General features: G+C 43.0%; 1 protein-coding gene across 1 annotated transcript in view; it reads left to right on the top strand.

The window, feature by feature from the left end:
• pola1 (polymerase (DNA directed), alpha 1) overlaps positions 1-15,068 on the top strand; it is a gene marked incomplete at its 5' end in the record, with an annotated part of 231,094 nt that overhangs the window by 139,622 nt on the left and 76,404 nt on the right.

Below are 15,068 nucleotides of genomic sequence, written 5' to 3'. Positions count from 1 at the left end.
TCTAACACTGCCAATTTAGGCTTGAATGATGTTACTTACACTGTATTACTTTCGTTCAAAAGAAAAATTAGACTGCAATGCCATAGAAACTATATTTTGTGCTGTTTGAAAAATGTTAACGTTGATGTATAAACAATGCCTTATTCTGCTGGTGAGAGGGAGTATGCATTGCAAATAAGCTTGTGCAGGAGAAACATTAACTTATCTAAATGGAGAAATTAATAGGAGATGTTTTGTGAAGCAGGAAAATTTCACCAACTTGACAGTTGGCAGGCTGCCTACTGCGTGGATTCATGAAAGCTAAGAATTACACTCTCATGAAAATTTCCTTACTAAATGCCCTGGTTAATCTGAAAGATAACCCACTGATTTCAATTCATCCTTTGACTGGGCGGTGCTTGTTACATCTTCATTCTGACAAAGCATTTGTATTAATCATTTGGCTCTCCAGTAGACACTCCAGGGCTGGTGCTTTTAAAATAAATGTGGCTGTGATAGCTCTTTAGTCTATTAAACTTACAATAGATGCAAAGAACTGGTAATTATAAATTCTGTGCAGTGCTTGGAAAAGAAAATGAGAATGGATGCTGCTCTTGTCGAGTGTTTTGGAAGTTTGCTCAGTTACTTCCTTTTACTTAAGTGCCTGTCTTGGGCCTTTCTGAAAATACTTGAGGCAAAGAACTGCATCCGAAAGGCAGCTTGAGAATTTATATTTTTCTACACGAAAGCAAGCAGTACTTATGCAACTGGCTTTTTAATTTAAGTGCATTTTATTCTCCAGAATCATTGACATGAAAAGAATGTTGAAAGGTGCTACAAATTCAGACCAAGGGGCCCTTTGATTTTCTCAAGTGCCCATTTATTAGAGGGCCATGGAGAGACACAGCACAGAAACAGACCCTTTGGCCCACAAGGTCCATGGGTGACCATCGTGTACCCATCTACAATAACCCATTTAACAGCACTTGTCCTGTGGCCTTCTATGTCTCTGCCATTCAAGTGTGTTCTTCCCCATACATCTTGGGTATTGTAAGAGTCACTGCCTTTACCATCGTCTCATTGTGTCCTTGATTCTAGTTACTGGGTGGAAAATTATTCCTCTTCTGACCCCCTCAACACCTCATCCATTGCACACAATTCACTTGTTAAGAAAGCCTGCACAAGTGGAGTGGTTTACACGGGTGTTTCATATTAGGAAGATATACCAGCTATATTGTAATATTACGTAGGAAAATATCTTTGCCAATAATAGACTACCAGATTTGTATACTGGGACTGTTGTTTGAGGGAGCATCGGGGACAGGTGGACGGAGAGATGAATTCTCAAGGTAACAAAACTGAAAAACTGTTGAAAGTGTTGTGTGATGCAAGATGGAATCCTGAACCAACTTAAAGTTTCATGGAGATGCAAGACACTACATCTGCTGGAATCGGAAGCAAGAAATATTAACTCCCAGAAGAGGATGCATGGGGTTTGCACTGGGCCTCCTCCATTGTTAGAGTGAGCCCCAGTGCAAGTTGCAAACAGCACCACATATTTAACTTGGGCAGCTTACACCCAACGGCATGAACATTGACTTCTCTAACTTCAAGTAACCCTTGCTTTCCCTCTCTCTCTCTCCATCCCTCCCCCTTCCCAGTTTTCCAACCAGTCTTACTGCCTCCAACTACATTTTAACTCAGTTTGCTTTGTTGTTAGCTTCCCCCAGCTAACAATGAGCTATTCTACATTTTCCTTGATCTTCATTCCCTTTGCTCTGCTTTCACACCTTCACACTTCCTTACCTATCTATCTCCCTCCCCCCCTGACGTCTGTCTGAAGAAGGAGCAAACAACATCTCAAAAACTCCTCCCTATTAAAGAATTGTGTTATGGCACCTCTGGAACCCTCAACTAACTCATCTCACCTCATCTTGTGTGTTACCAGTCCATTTGTTTTACAGTGGATCTGCATGTTGGCCAGCTGAAAGTCAAAATGTACAAATTAACCAGTTTGCCGTTAACCATTTTGCTAGTTATAACTTCTGCAAATTCTAACCAATTGGTCAAAAGTAATTTCCTTCCATAAATTCATGTTGACTTGTCCTAATTCCATCATTATTAATTTCTAAGTGCCCTGTTGCCACTTCAATAATGATGGATCCAGGATTTTCCCCATTATTGATGTTGGGGTGATATTTTCCCTGCTGTAGTGTGTAGAACCATGGGGAAGCCATTCAGGGCAGAGATCGGAGGAGATATGGATCGGAGGAGAAAAAAATTAGTTAAGACCAAAGTTGGACCCTTGAAGACCGAAAAAGGTGAATTTATTATGGGGAACAGGGAAATGGCAGATGAGTTGAACAGGTACTTTGGATCCATCTTCACTAACAATCTTCCTGATATAGTAGTGGCCAGAGGATCTGGGGAGACGGAGGAACTGAAGGTAGAAATCCACATTAGGCAGGAAATGGTGTTGGGTAGACTGATCGGACTGAAGGCTGATAAATCCCCAGGGCCTGATGGCCTGCATCTCAGGGTACTTTAGGAAGTGGCTCTAGAAATCGTGGATGCATTGGTGATAATTTTCCAATGTTCTATAGACTCGGGATCAGTTCCTGTGAATTGGAGGGTAGCTAATGTTATCCCACTTTTTAAGAAAGGCGGGAGAGAGAAATCAGGGAATTATAGACCAGTTAGCCTGACATCGGTGGTGGGGAAGATGCTGGAGTCAATTATAAAAGATGAAATAGCCGCACATTTGGATAGCAGTAACATGCTTGACTAATCTTCTGGAATTTTTTGAGGATGTGACTAGGAAAATGGATAAGGGGGAGTCAGTGGATGTAGTGTACCTGGACTTTCGGAAAGCATTTGATAAGGTCCCACATAGGAGATTAGTGGGCAAAATCAGGGCACATGGTATTGGGGGTAGAGTGCTGACATAGATAGAAAATTGGTTGGCAGACAGGACATTAACGGGTCCCTTTCAGAATGGCAGGCAGTGACTAGTGGGGTACCGCAAGGCTCGGTGCTGGGAACACAGCTATTTACAATATTCATTAATGATTTGGATGAAGGGATTCAAAGTAACATTAGCAAATTTGCAGATGACACAAAGCTGGGTGGCAGTGTGAACTGTGAGGAGGATGCTATGAGAATGCAGGGTGACTTGGACAGATTGGGGGAGTGGGCAGATGAAGTTTAATGTGGATAAATGTGAGGTAGCAAAAACAGGAAGGCAGATTACTATCTAAATGGCATCAAGTTGGGAAATGGGGAAGTACAACGGGATCTGGGGGTCCTTGTTCATTCCTTGGAATTCTCTGCCTCAGAGGGCGGTGGAAGCCGGTTCTCTGGATACTTTCAAGCGAGTGCGATAGGGCTCTTAAAGATAACGGAGTCGGGAAATATGGGGAGAAGGCAGGAACGGGGTACTGATTGGGAATGAGCAGCCATGATCACATTGAATGGCGGTGCTGGCTCGAAGGGCCGAATGGCCTACTGCACCTATTGTCTATTGTCTAAAGAGGACATTGTTAATATTCAAGACACATGATTAGATTTCTAGATTTTAAGGATGTCGGGTTGGTGCTGGAAAGTTGCTCTGAGGTAGAAGATCGACATTGTGTACATTCTTGGTTTGCATCGATCAGTTGGGCCGAAGGGCCTGTTTCCATATTGAATGACTCTATTAAAATAGTAATTCTATTTTATTATTGAATACAGAGCAGGAATAAGGGATTCGTACTCTGCCTCTTCCATGCATTCTTAGAATCAGGCCTGTATGTCGTGAAGGTAAAGCAGGCGAAAGGTGGTAGATGCTTGGGCCAGTCTTCATTGGTGGCAATTCATACAATGACAAATGCCACTTTACATCTAAGAATATAGAATGGAGAATGGGCAAATGTCAATATGTGGAGTTACGTTATTAACCATGAACTCAAGGGACAAAATGTCTTCCTCCTGTAGTTGCAAGAAAAGAGAAAGAAGGAGTCACTTTATTATTAACTTTTGTTAGTTTTGTCAGTAGTTAAGCCTTTAGCTTGTTCTGTCGCTGCATTGTACACCGGGAGGCAAACAATATCTAATGCTATCTGCAAGGTATGGCTTAGATTAAAGAATTTGCATACTTTCAGAAATAGCACGCTCAGTTTGACAGCTTTCAAGACTAAAAGCACAATGCTTCTATACTAAGTTTCCTTTATAATTTAGTTCAAGCCTCCTTCCCCATTCGTATGCTGTTTTAATATAATTCATCTGTGTAGCTGAAGGTCAAAACCATGAGCTCGGATAGTGTTCCTTCTTACCTGTCCCTTAATGGTATATTTCATATGATGCTTGCTAACTATCTCACAGATAGAGCATTTGAATTCATTTGTGCTCAAGTATCTTGAGGTGCATTGCCTGTATGTGGTTTAATTTTTTTTTTAATTGAAGAGCATTAAAAGTATCAGGAGAGTCATCATGCAGCCACAAACATTTTCAGATGCTGGTTTATATCAAAGATGGACATAAAGTGCTGGGATATCTCGGCAGGTCAGGGAGAAAAGGGCTGGGTGCATTTTAGGTTGGGACTGTTGCCCACCCTTTTTCTCCAGAGATGCTGCCTGACCTGCTCAGTTACTCCAGCACTTTGATGATTTTCCTGAGATAGACACAATCTGCCAAAATTTGTTTTTGGTAAACGTTTGCATTTGGCAAGTTTAAATTCATAGAATAATATGCAGACCCAATCGGCCCAGCTTATCCAAGCAAGACAAGATATCTACCAGAGTTAGTCGCATTTCCCTGTGTTTGGCCCAAATCCCTCCAAACCTTTCCTATCTATGTATCTGTCTAAATGACTGTTAAACATTGTAATTGTATCTATGAGTACTTTCTCCTTTGGCAGCTCACTCCATATACCCACAACCCCCTCCCGTGTAGAATAACCTGCCCTTTAGATCCCCTTTAAAACGTACCCTCTCGTCTTAAACACATGTCCGCCAGTTTTTGGCCTTCTTATCCTGGGATAAGGACTGTGGCCATTTACTTTATCTATGCCGCCAGGGCAAACAACCCTAAGGGAATAAATAAGCTCCTGGTTCTCTGCTTAAAATGCTCATCCTCCTTTCCGTGGAGCATTACCTACTGCATTGATGTGAATTTTCACTTCCTCAACCAAGCAATGGCTTCTCTTAAATTTCAAGCCAAAAGTTGTAAGATTCAAATTCAGTGAGGTCAGACATTGTGGTTGCCTGTTAAATAACCTGCCAAAGTCAGCCTTGTGTTTGAAGGTGGCAGAAACGAAAAGTGTGAGCTGGTTAAAAGTGAGGTGCCAATGCTTCACTGCTTCTAGCATGTTGAATTCTGCCCCCAGGAATCAATAAGATTTCCTTTGATGGAACCAGCCAAGTGTTTAAATTTTGTGACACGTTTTCGAACATAGAATAGTGTAGCACAGGAACGGGCCCTTCGGCCCACAATGTTTGCACATGATCTCTTTTGTGAGAATCAATTCAGATAAACAATGAATCAATCAAGAATTATTGGATGTTTTTTGTGAAATTGTTGATTTTCAAGAGATGTAACTGTATTAGGATTAGATGTGTTTTATCCGATCACAGCAATTGTAATTTAGAACTTAAATTGATACCCTGCTTAATTAATCTATGGTGGCATATTTTAAGTGTGTTGATTTGATGTAATAACCAGAATGAATCAGACAATCTCTTGTAAGTAACAAGGTTACAGAACACTATTTGATGAACACCTAAATGTGTTGTAAAGTATAATTGCATTGCATTAACCTACAAAATAAGATGCATGGAAAGGGATTTTCAGATTCAATTATTAGCAGCAAATGTCAGGGACTAGTTTGAAAATCTGCTTTTGCCCTTATTTCTATAATATGAAACAATCTAAGGGTTCATTTAAAAAACGCATCATGGAGAACTAATTATGAAGTAATGTTTTTATTTCATGCATCATGTCATAGACTAAATGAAATACATACGCATCAAGCCATAAGGCTATTCAAAATATTGATGTGAATTTCTCTCTGGTGCTTTTTAACCATCTTTTCAATACAAAACTTTCTGTAGTTCACCAGCATTCTTTTCTTACAGAAACAGAGTTGACTATTTATTGGGCTTCAGAGAGAGTTATTTAATTCACCTTCAAATTGTAGAACACCGTTACATAATATCCAAATATAATTTGGATTAGTTTTGTTCTGCTCATACAGCAAAGTTTACGATTCAGCCAAACTAAATTATTAAGATCCAGCAAAGGTTCAGAAACTTTGAAAGTGCAAGAAAAGTTGTTGGCCTCGGGCAAATAAGTAATTAAAAGAGCAATACATGGTGTCTGGTTCACAAAGAACAAAAAGGGGTCCTTCGGCCCATGTCTAAATCAACCACCCATTGATGCCAATCTTACATTTATTTAATTTCTTGTTCTCTCCATATTCTCCTCAACCTCTTCCAGATTCTGCCACTCATTTAAACACACGATGGGCAATTTACTATGGTCCATTAATTTATCACCTGGTGCGTCTATGGGATGTAGCAGGAAACTGGATCACTTGGAGGAAACTGAACTGGCCATGTGGAGAAAATAATAAACTCCACACAAACTGATAGAACCTGGGTGTCTGATGCTGTGAGGCAGCAACTCTACGATTTGCACCACTGTGGCACCCTGTTTGTTAATAATTCTTCGGAAATTGTCAAACCTATACTAGTTGAAGTGCAATTCACTATTGAACTGGTGGCTCAGGGAAGTAATAATTGTTTTACAGTGGACTTGTAGCACATTAAATATGCAGTTGAAGCTTCTAGAATGGTGCAGTCCAACTTTTCAAAAGGGAGGTGTATTTGAGATCTTGCTAGTCACTCTTCAAGATGGCACATTATATATCATTCAACTATTTCCTTGTTATTTATGATGTTTAGAGGCAGAGACATTTCACTGGTAACAAAAGTACAGGGATACCATTAAGGTTGCCAGCAATGACTAAAGGGCCTGTCCCACTGTACGAGATAATTCACAAGTTCTCCTGAGTTTTCCCCTGATTCGAACTCGGAGAATGTCTTTGGCAGGTCAGTAGGAGTTCGTGGATGTTTCGTAGCGGCTCGTACGAGTAAATAGTAACCATTTTTTTCATCACAATTATTTTTTTACTCGTGGACATTTTTCAGTGTTGAAAAAACATTACGAGTTTTCCGGATTTCCCGAGTACCTTCCATTAGCATTACGAGCCACTACGAGATATCCACAAACTCCTATGGACCCGCTACGGACATTCTCCGAGTTCGAATCGGGAAAACTCGGGAGAACTGTTGAATTACCTCGTACAGGCCCTTTAGACTGCAACGGCGCACATCATTGCCTGAAGCTCAACATTCCAGCATCTGCACTCTTTTAATCTCAGTGTAGATATAATATATTTTACATAAGTATCAGCTTCTCGGAACAAGCTGAAACACACAAGCAGTCTAGACCCTGGCTCCAGGCATAAATTTATCCATGTTCACTGTTCTGATGTTTTTGACTCCAACTCCGATTTCGGCCACGCACTCAGTCACGTTCTTTGAATCCCAGCTCCAGCTGCCAGCAGACTATTGATATGTCACTACTTGCCAGCACAGACATTAAATGCAATCCATCTCAAGCAAACATGATTCACTGGAAACCACCAGAGAAAGGTCTGAAGGAATTTGCTTTGTCGTATTCAGCCAACCTTGTGCATATTTGGATCCGAGGCTTCAAAATTAGTGGATAACAGGGACTTAGTGTAATCTTGCCACAGTTAAGACATAAAATACAGGCAGAAACGAGCCGGGTGGCCCATTAAATTTCTTTGCTGTGCTGTAAGATTACAGCTAATCCTATTTCTCGCCCACTTTGCCATCTGATTCCAAACCATCCTTTCCTGTCCAAAATCCCATTGATTTCAATCTTAAATACGTTCACCCTCCGTGCAATGATGCTGGGTTATTAATGGTGCCGTCAAAAAGGTTTGAGACACATTTCATTGGTAGTTTGCTGCCATTTATGACCATAATTTTTGGAGTTTAGAGGGATCAGAGGATATAAGAATGTGAAGAAGTAAACTGAGGCAGAGGGCAGCTGTGAATGGCAGAGTAGTTTTAAAGGGTCACTTAAAAAGAAACAGTGATCGAGTAACTCAGCAGGTCAGGCAGCAAAGTGCTGGAGTAACTCAGCAGGTCAGGCAGCAACTCTGGAGAACATGGACAGGTGACATTTCGGTTCTGGACCTTGAAGAAGGATCGTGACCCGAAATGTCACCTATCCGTGTGCTCCAGAGATGCTGCCTGGCATTCCAGAACTTTTATGTATTTCTTTGTAAGCTAGCACCTGCAGTTCCTTGTGCCTCCAAACAGTGGTCCATCTTCCTCTCCCCTAATGCACATTTACATTGGGTTATAAGCTTCAGCCTTCACCAGTGTGATGGTCAGCACGCATCCAGCACAGAATCTGTGTGTGCTGTTCCTTAGCATTACGGACCACTGGTATTTATTTATGTCTACAAATTGGCCCGTGAGTCCCCTTTAAATTACTGTACTGAATGAAAGGACATACCTTTAGAAAGGAGATAAGGAGGAATTTCTTTCCTCAGAGGATGGTGAATCCATGGAGGCCAAGTCAATGGACATTATTAAGGAAAAGAAAGATTAATGATTACTGAGGGTCTCTGGAGGTAAGGGGAGAAGGCAGGAGATTGGGTTGAGAGGGAAAGAGATCCGCCATAGTTGAATGGCAGAGCAGAGTTGATGGGCTGAATGGCCTAATTATGACCATTAATTTATTTCTAGAACTTGTATTATTCAAAAGGAAACTGGTTTATTTCTTGTGCCATGATATTAATGACTCACCACATGCAGTGCCATGCTCCACTCACACATCTTTCAACTCTTGCCAGGTTAATGGCCTTTAGTTTACTTGAGGTTTCTACTGCTGCAAGGTCTTTGGTCACTTCCATTCCTTTATTGTGTAATAAATTGTAATACTTAAAATAATGTTGTTGTTTTTTCTGGCATTAACACCAGTGCTAAGGGGGGAAATTGTAATTCTGGTAAACTGGCTGGCTCTGAAAAATGTCAGACGTCTCTTGAGAGGAAACCCTCTTGGATGGAGCAGTAACGTGGTAGCAGCATTAAACATTGGCCTTTGGTGTGCCTGTTGTTTTTGAGCTGTTTATGGTGTCTAACAGATCAATGATTGGTGTGAATACTTTTTCTCACCAGGAGCTTCTGATTGAAATCTGGGTTAGCTCTCATCAAATCCTTCCTTGACATCACTGTGATGTCGTGCTACGTTAGTGCCATATGCGACTATATTGTAAGCGACAGAATGTATATGCCTAGAAACTGGAATCACAAGGAAATGCAGGTGCTGGTTTACGAAAAAGGAGACAAAATGCTCGAGTAACACAGCAGGTCTGGCAGCATCACTGGAGAACATGGATGGACAATGTTTCGGGCTTGGAACCTTCATCGAAGTCTGAAGAAAGGTCCCGACCTGAAACGTTGACTTTCCATGTTCTCCAGATATGCTGCCAAACCCACTGTGTTACTCCAGCACTTTTTGTCTTTTGCCTAGAAATTGGATTGTCTGCTGCTACAATTTGTGTGCTATGCAATTTACTTTCAATTAAAAAAGGAAGAATGGAAATTTGTTGTTTTTTGCTGCCAACTGGTGACTTTCCTTTTGAATGCTCCGTGTCTGATATACTGGCATACAGCAGTGCTCAGGGTTGGCAATGGCACTCATGTACACACTGACATGGCATGGTGGCACAGCGGGAGAGTTGCTGCCTCACAGCGCCAAGGACTGGGTTCTATCCAGACTGGTGGGTGGTGTTGAAATAATTCCAGAGTAGTGTCCAATGATGAGCTGAGCTATCTTTCCTGAAAATATCTGTCCTAAAAGAAGGGTCTCCTTCTGAAACGTCAACTATTCCTTTTCTCCAGTGATGCTGTCTGACCCACTAAGTTACTCCAGCTTTTTGCCTATCTTAAAATAATATCTAGTTTTGTAGAGGGCAACAGATGATACATACAGTGCCCTCCATAATGTTTTGGACAGACCCATCATTTATTTATTTGCCTCTGTACTACACAATTTGAGATTTGTAATACAGGTGCACAACCTTTTATCCGGAGTTCCGGAAACCGAAAAAACTCCGAAAACCGGCCATTTTTTCCAGATGTCGTCTGCGCACCAAAGCTCGCGTTTGGCGCCAAACTTGACCCGAAACGACCCACGGTCAACCCAGGTCTGTACTATTGTAGCGGCTGCCTCCTCCCCGGAGACCGGGAGACGCTTAAACATCTGTAAATCATTGCTTAAATGTTAGTCAGTTAGTTTGGAGGGCTTTTATGTGAAGGGGGGGGGGGTGAAGGGGTAAACTTTAATTCTTAGTCCTCTACCTGGTCGGAGAGGCGGGGAGCGGTCAATGCCTTACCGGGTCGCCGTGCAGTAAACTCCGCAGCGCTGTGGCCGGTGGGGCTGCGGGCGGTGCCGGTTGTAGCTCCGACCCCGGCAACTCTACCCCTGGCTGCGAGGTGCTCCAAATCCAGCGCGGCCCGCGGCCGGACGCTCCAGCTCCGCGAATGTTGGGAGACGGCAGCGTCGCAGCGCTGGGATACCAGCGGGGAGCGGGCAATGCCTTACCTGTGCGGCAAGCTCCGGAGCGCTGTGGCCGCTGACTCCCAACATTCGCAGAGCGTCGCTGGATTTGGAGCCGCGCAGCCAGGGGTAGAGTTGCCGGGGTCGGAGCTCTAACCGGCGCCGCCCGCAGCTGGAGGGAGCCCCCAGCTCTGCGATGTTGGGAGTCGCCGACCAGGTAGGGGACTAAGAATTAAAGTTTCCCCCTTCACCCCTACTCCACCACCACCACCACATAAAATCCCTCCAAACTAACTGACTAACATTTATGCAATGATTCTCCCGGTCTCCGGGGAGGATGCAGCTGCTCCAGACTTTTCAAGCCGCCCGCGCTACCTACCTAATCTACGCTAAAAATCTTCCATTCGGAAATCCGAAAATGTCCGAAATCCGACAAGTGTCTGGTCCCAAGGCTTTCGGATAAAAGGTTGTGCACCTGTAGAAAAAAAACACATGTGGTTAAAGTGCACATTGTCAGATTTTATTAAAAGGATATTTTTAGACATTTTGGCTTCACCATGTAGAAATTACAGCTGCGTTTATCTATAGTCCCCCCATTTCAGAGAATCATAATGATTGGGACACATGGCTTCACAGGTGTGTGTAATTGCTCAGGTGTGTTTAAATCCGTCCTTAATGTAGCAATGTTACAAAATTTTGAGATTTTAAAAATCAAGGCTGCAATTTATCCCATCAGATAAAGCATAAAAATAAGTTTAGTTTGACACCTAATTCGCTTTCATTATACTCTCAAATATTAAAAAAGTTATGGCCATTTTCATACTCGGAAATTAGCATCTTGTTCCCTATTGATTTTCTATGGACATGGTAAATGGCAGAGAATTGAAGAATACAGTTGAACAGAGGGATCTGGGAATAACCGTGCATAGTTCCTTGAAGGTGGAATCTCATATAGATAGGGTGGTAAAGAAAGCTTTTGGTATGCTAGCCTTTATAAAGCAGAGCATTGAGTATAGAAGCTGGGATGTAATGTTAAAATTGTACAAGGCATTGGTGAGACCAAATCTGGAGTATGGTGTACAATTTTGGTCGCCCAATTATAGGAAGGATGTCAACAAAATAGAGAGAGTACAGAGGAGATTTACTAGAATGTTGCCTGGGTTTCAACAACTAAGTTACAGAGATAGGTTGAATAAGTTAGTCTTTATTCTCTGGAGCGCAGAAGGTTAAGGGGGGACTTGATAGAGGTCTTTAAAATGATGAGAGGGATAGACAGAGTTGATGTGGACAAGCTTTTCCCTTTGAGAATAGGGAAGATTCAAACAAGAGGACATGACTTCAGAATTAAGGGACAGAAGTTTAGGGGTAACATGAGGGGGAACTTCTTTACTCAGAGAGTGGTAGCGGTGTGGAATGAGCTTCCAGTGGAAGTGGTGGAGGCAGGTTCGTTGGTATCATTTAAAAATAAATTGGATAGGCATATGGATGAGAAGGGAATGGAGGGTTATGGTATGAGTGCAGGCAGGTGGGACTAAGGGAAAAAAAGTTGTTCGGCACGGACTTGTAGGGCCGAGATGGCCTGTTTCCGTGCTGTAATTGTTATATCGTTATGATAACAAAAAAGCTGTGATCGTGGACAGTCAAAAGCCCGTAACTTTCTTAAAAATTAAGAGAACTGAATGAAATTTTCAGTTATCATAGTTTGAAGCATTCTGAAACAAATATAAAATAATCTTACTTGGATGACCGAAATTAAAGCATATAATTAGTTAGTTACCTAATTGTAGCTAATTCCAAACTTCAATTACTAGATCTAAACATCTATCCATTTCTTAATAAATGATTAACATTTTTAAATAGCCTAAGTGGCCAAATAATATTCACGATAAAAAATGATTTTAAAATCTCATTTACATTAATTTATAGGACAAATGGAAAGAATTTAGTGTTCAATTGCTGTAAATTAAAGTCAATTTAAATCCGCTTTCTAGTGGGATCCTGTGAACGCGCTGGTTTAGAACGTTCACATTGCGGTACATTTGTGCCCTCAAATGTCCAGAAAAATACTGCAGGATATAATGGGGCCCAAATTAGCTACTTGCAACATTAAACTTTGTATAAAGGGATCTTAAGAAGCCCTTTTTAATGTAAAAATAAACAGCTTACCTCCTGTTGTCTGCTGTATGAGATCCGGCCGGTTGCTGGTGGTCGCGGGTTTAGAGGTTAATTTTTAAACTACTATAACAATTAAATAAAGCCCTTAAAAGTAATAATAGCTAAAGCGACGGAATCTTCCAGCGATTTTTCGTTAATAATTAACTAGGCTGAACATCCTCGATATGAACAGCCTAGGGAAAATCGCGTTTTTAAACCCGTCCCCCTCTAAACGGCGCCAAAATCGCGCACACCCGCAGCGACAGATTTTCAGCGACGCTTCAGGTATCCTTTGCAACATACCTACTTAATGCAGGTATAAGAGCTCTCAACACCTTGTCTTTCCTCCAATCATTCCATCACCTTTGGGAACTTTTATTGCTGTTTATAAACATGAGATCCAAAGTTGTGCCAATGAATGTCAAAGAAGCGTATATGAGACTGAGAAACAAGAATAAAACTGTTAGAGACATCAGCCAAACCTTGGGCTTAACAAAATCAACTGTTTGGAACATTAAGAAAGAGAGCACTGGTGAGCTTACTGATCGCAAAGGGACTGGCAGGTCAAGGAAGACCTCCACAGCTGATGACAGAAAAATTCTCTCTATAATAAAGAAAAATCCCTAAACACCTGTCCGTCAGATGAGAAACACTCTTCAGGAGTTTAGTGTGCATTTGTCAATGACCACTGTCCGCAGAAGAGTTCATGAACAGAAATACAGAGGCTACACTGCAAGATGCAAACTACTGGTTAGCCGCAAAAATAGGATGGCCAGGTTACAGTTTGCCAAGAAGTACTTAAAAGGGCAACCACAGTTCTGGAAAAAGGTCTTGTGGACGAAGATTAACTTGTGTCAGAGTGATGGCAAGACCAAAGTATGGAGGAGAGAAGGAACTGCCCAAGATCCATAGCATACCACCTCATCCGTGAAACACAGTGGTGGTGGTGTCATGGCCTGGGCATGTATGGCTGCTGAAGGTACTGGCTCACTTATCTTCATTGATCTTCTTCTTCGAGTCCGTTGCAATCTCAGATGTCGTTCTGCCAGTATCTGGCGCAGGTCACAGCTGGTCGGGTCGGTTCAGCCAGGTCCTGGGGGCTGCACTGGGGGGCATCGTCACACTCCAGTAGGTGGCACATTGTCTGTACTGCTCCACAGCTGCATGTGTCTTCTGCCTGGTAGTTCCATGCTTTCATAAGTGCTTTGCACCTCCCCTGCTCCACTCGTAATCTGTTGAGGGTCTTCCAGGTTGGCCATGGGAGGTCGTGCCCGCTGGCGAGGCATTCAGTCGGAGTGATTCCTCTCTCCATCCAACCGTGGGCTTGTGTGTTGAGCTGATTCCATTCATCTTTCCAGATGTTGGTCCTTGCTGTTTCTTTGGTTGTCTGGAGAGGTGGGACTGTCTGCAAGAAACTGGCTCTAGATTTCAGTTGGGGTGGAGGTGCTGTGTGTCCGTGCAGGGGGTGCCTGGTATCGATCTCCTGTGCTCTCCGCTCGTCTTGGGCGACGATGGATCGTCTGATATGGGGGGGGTAATACCAGCTAGGGCGTAGATGCACGGGACTGGCGTTGTCTTTATGCATCCCGTGATAATGCGGCAGGTGTCGTTGAGGGCTGTGTCAACCAGTTTGGTGTGGTGGGAGCGGCTCCAGCTTGAGCACACGTATTCAGCTGTGGAGAAGCACAGGGCTAGGGCAGTTGCACGGATGGTTGGTGGATCAGCGCCCCACTTTGAGTTTACCAGTTTGCGCAGGATGTTGTTGCGAGTGTTGACCTTGGCTTTGGTGTTCTGAAGGTGGGTTTTGAAAGAGTGTCCTATCTTCATTGATGATACAACTGCTGATGGAAGTACAGGTGCACAACCTTTTATCCGAAAGCCTTGGGACCAGACACATTTCGGAATTTTTCGGATTTCGGAATGGAAGATTTTTAGAGTAGATTAGGTAGGTAGCGCGGGCGGCTTGAAAAGTCTGGAGCGGCTGCCTCCTCCCTGGAGACCGGGGAATCATTGTAAATCATTGCTTAAATGTTAGTCAGTTAGTTTGGAGGTATTTCATGTGGTGGGGGGGGGGTGAAGGGGGAAACTTTAATTCTTAGTCCCCTACCTGGTCGGAGAGGCGGGGAGCGGGCAATGCCTTACCGGGTCGCCGTGCGGTAAGCTCCGGAGCGCTGTGGCCGCCAACTCCCAACATCGCGGAGCTGGGGCTGCGGGCGTCCGGTCGCGGGCAGCGCTAGATTTGGAGCGTCGCGCAGCCAGGGGTAGAGTTGCCGGGGTCGGAGCTACAACCGGCGCCG

The sequence above is a fragment of the Leucoraja erinacea genome, chromosome 13 (assembly GCF_028641065.1).
Source record: "Leucoraja erinacea ecotype New England chromosome 13, Leri_hhj_1, whole genome shotgun sequence".
In the NCBI taxonomy this organism is placed as follows: domain Eukaryota; kingdom Metazoa; phylum Chordata; class Chondrichthyes; order Rajiformes; family Rajidae; genus Leucoraja; species Leucoraja erinaceus.
The sequence above is the reverse complement of the archived record's forward strand: the minus strand, read 5'-3'. Positions and strand labels throughout refer to the sequence as shown.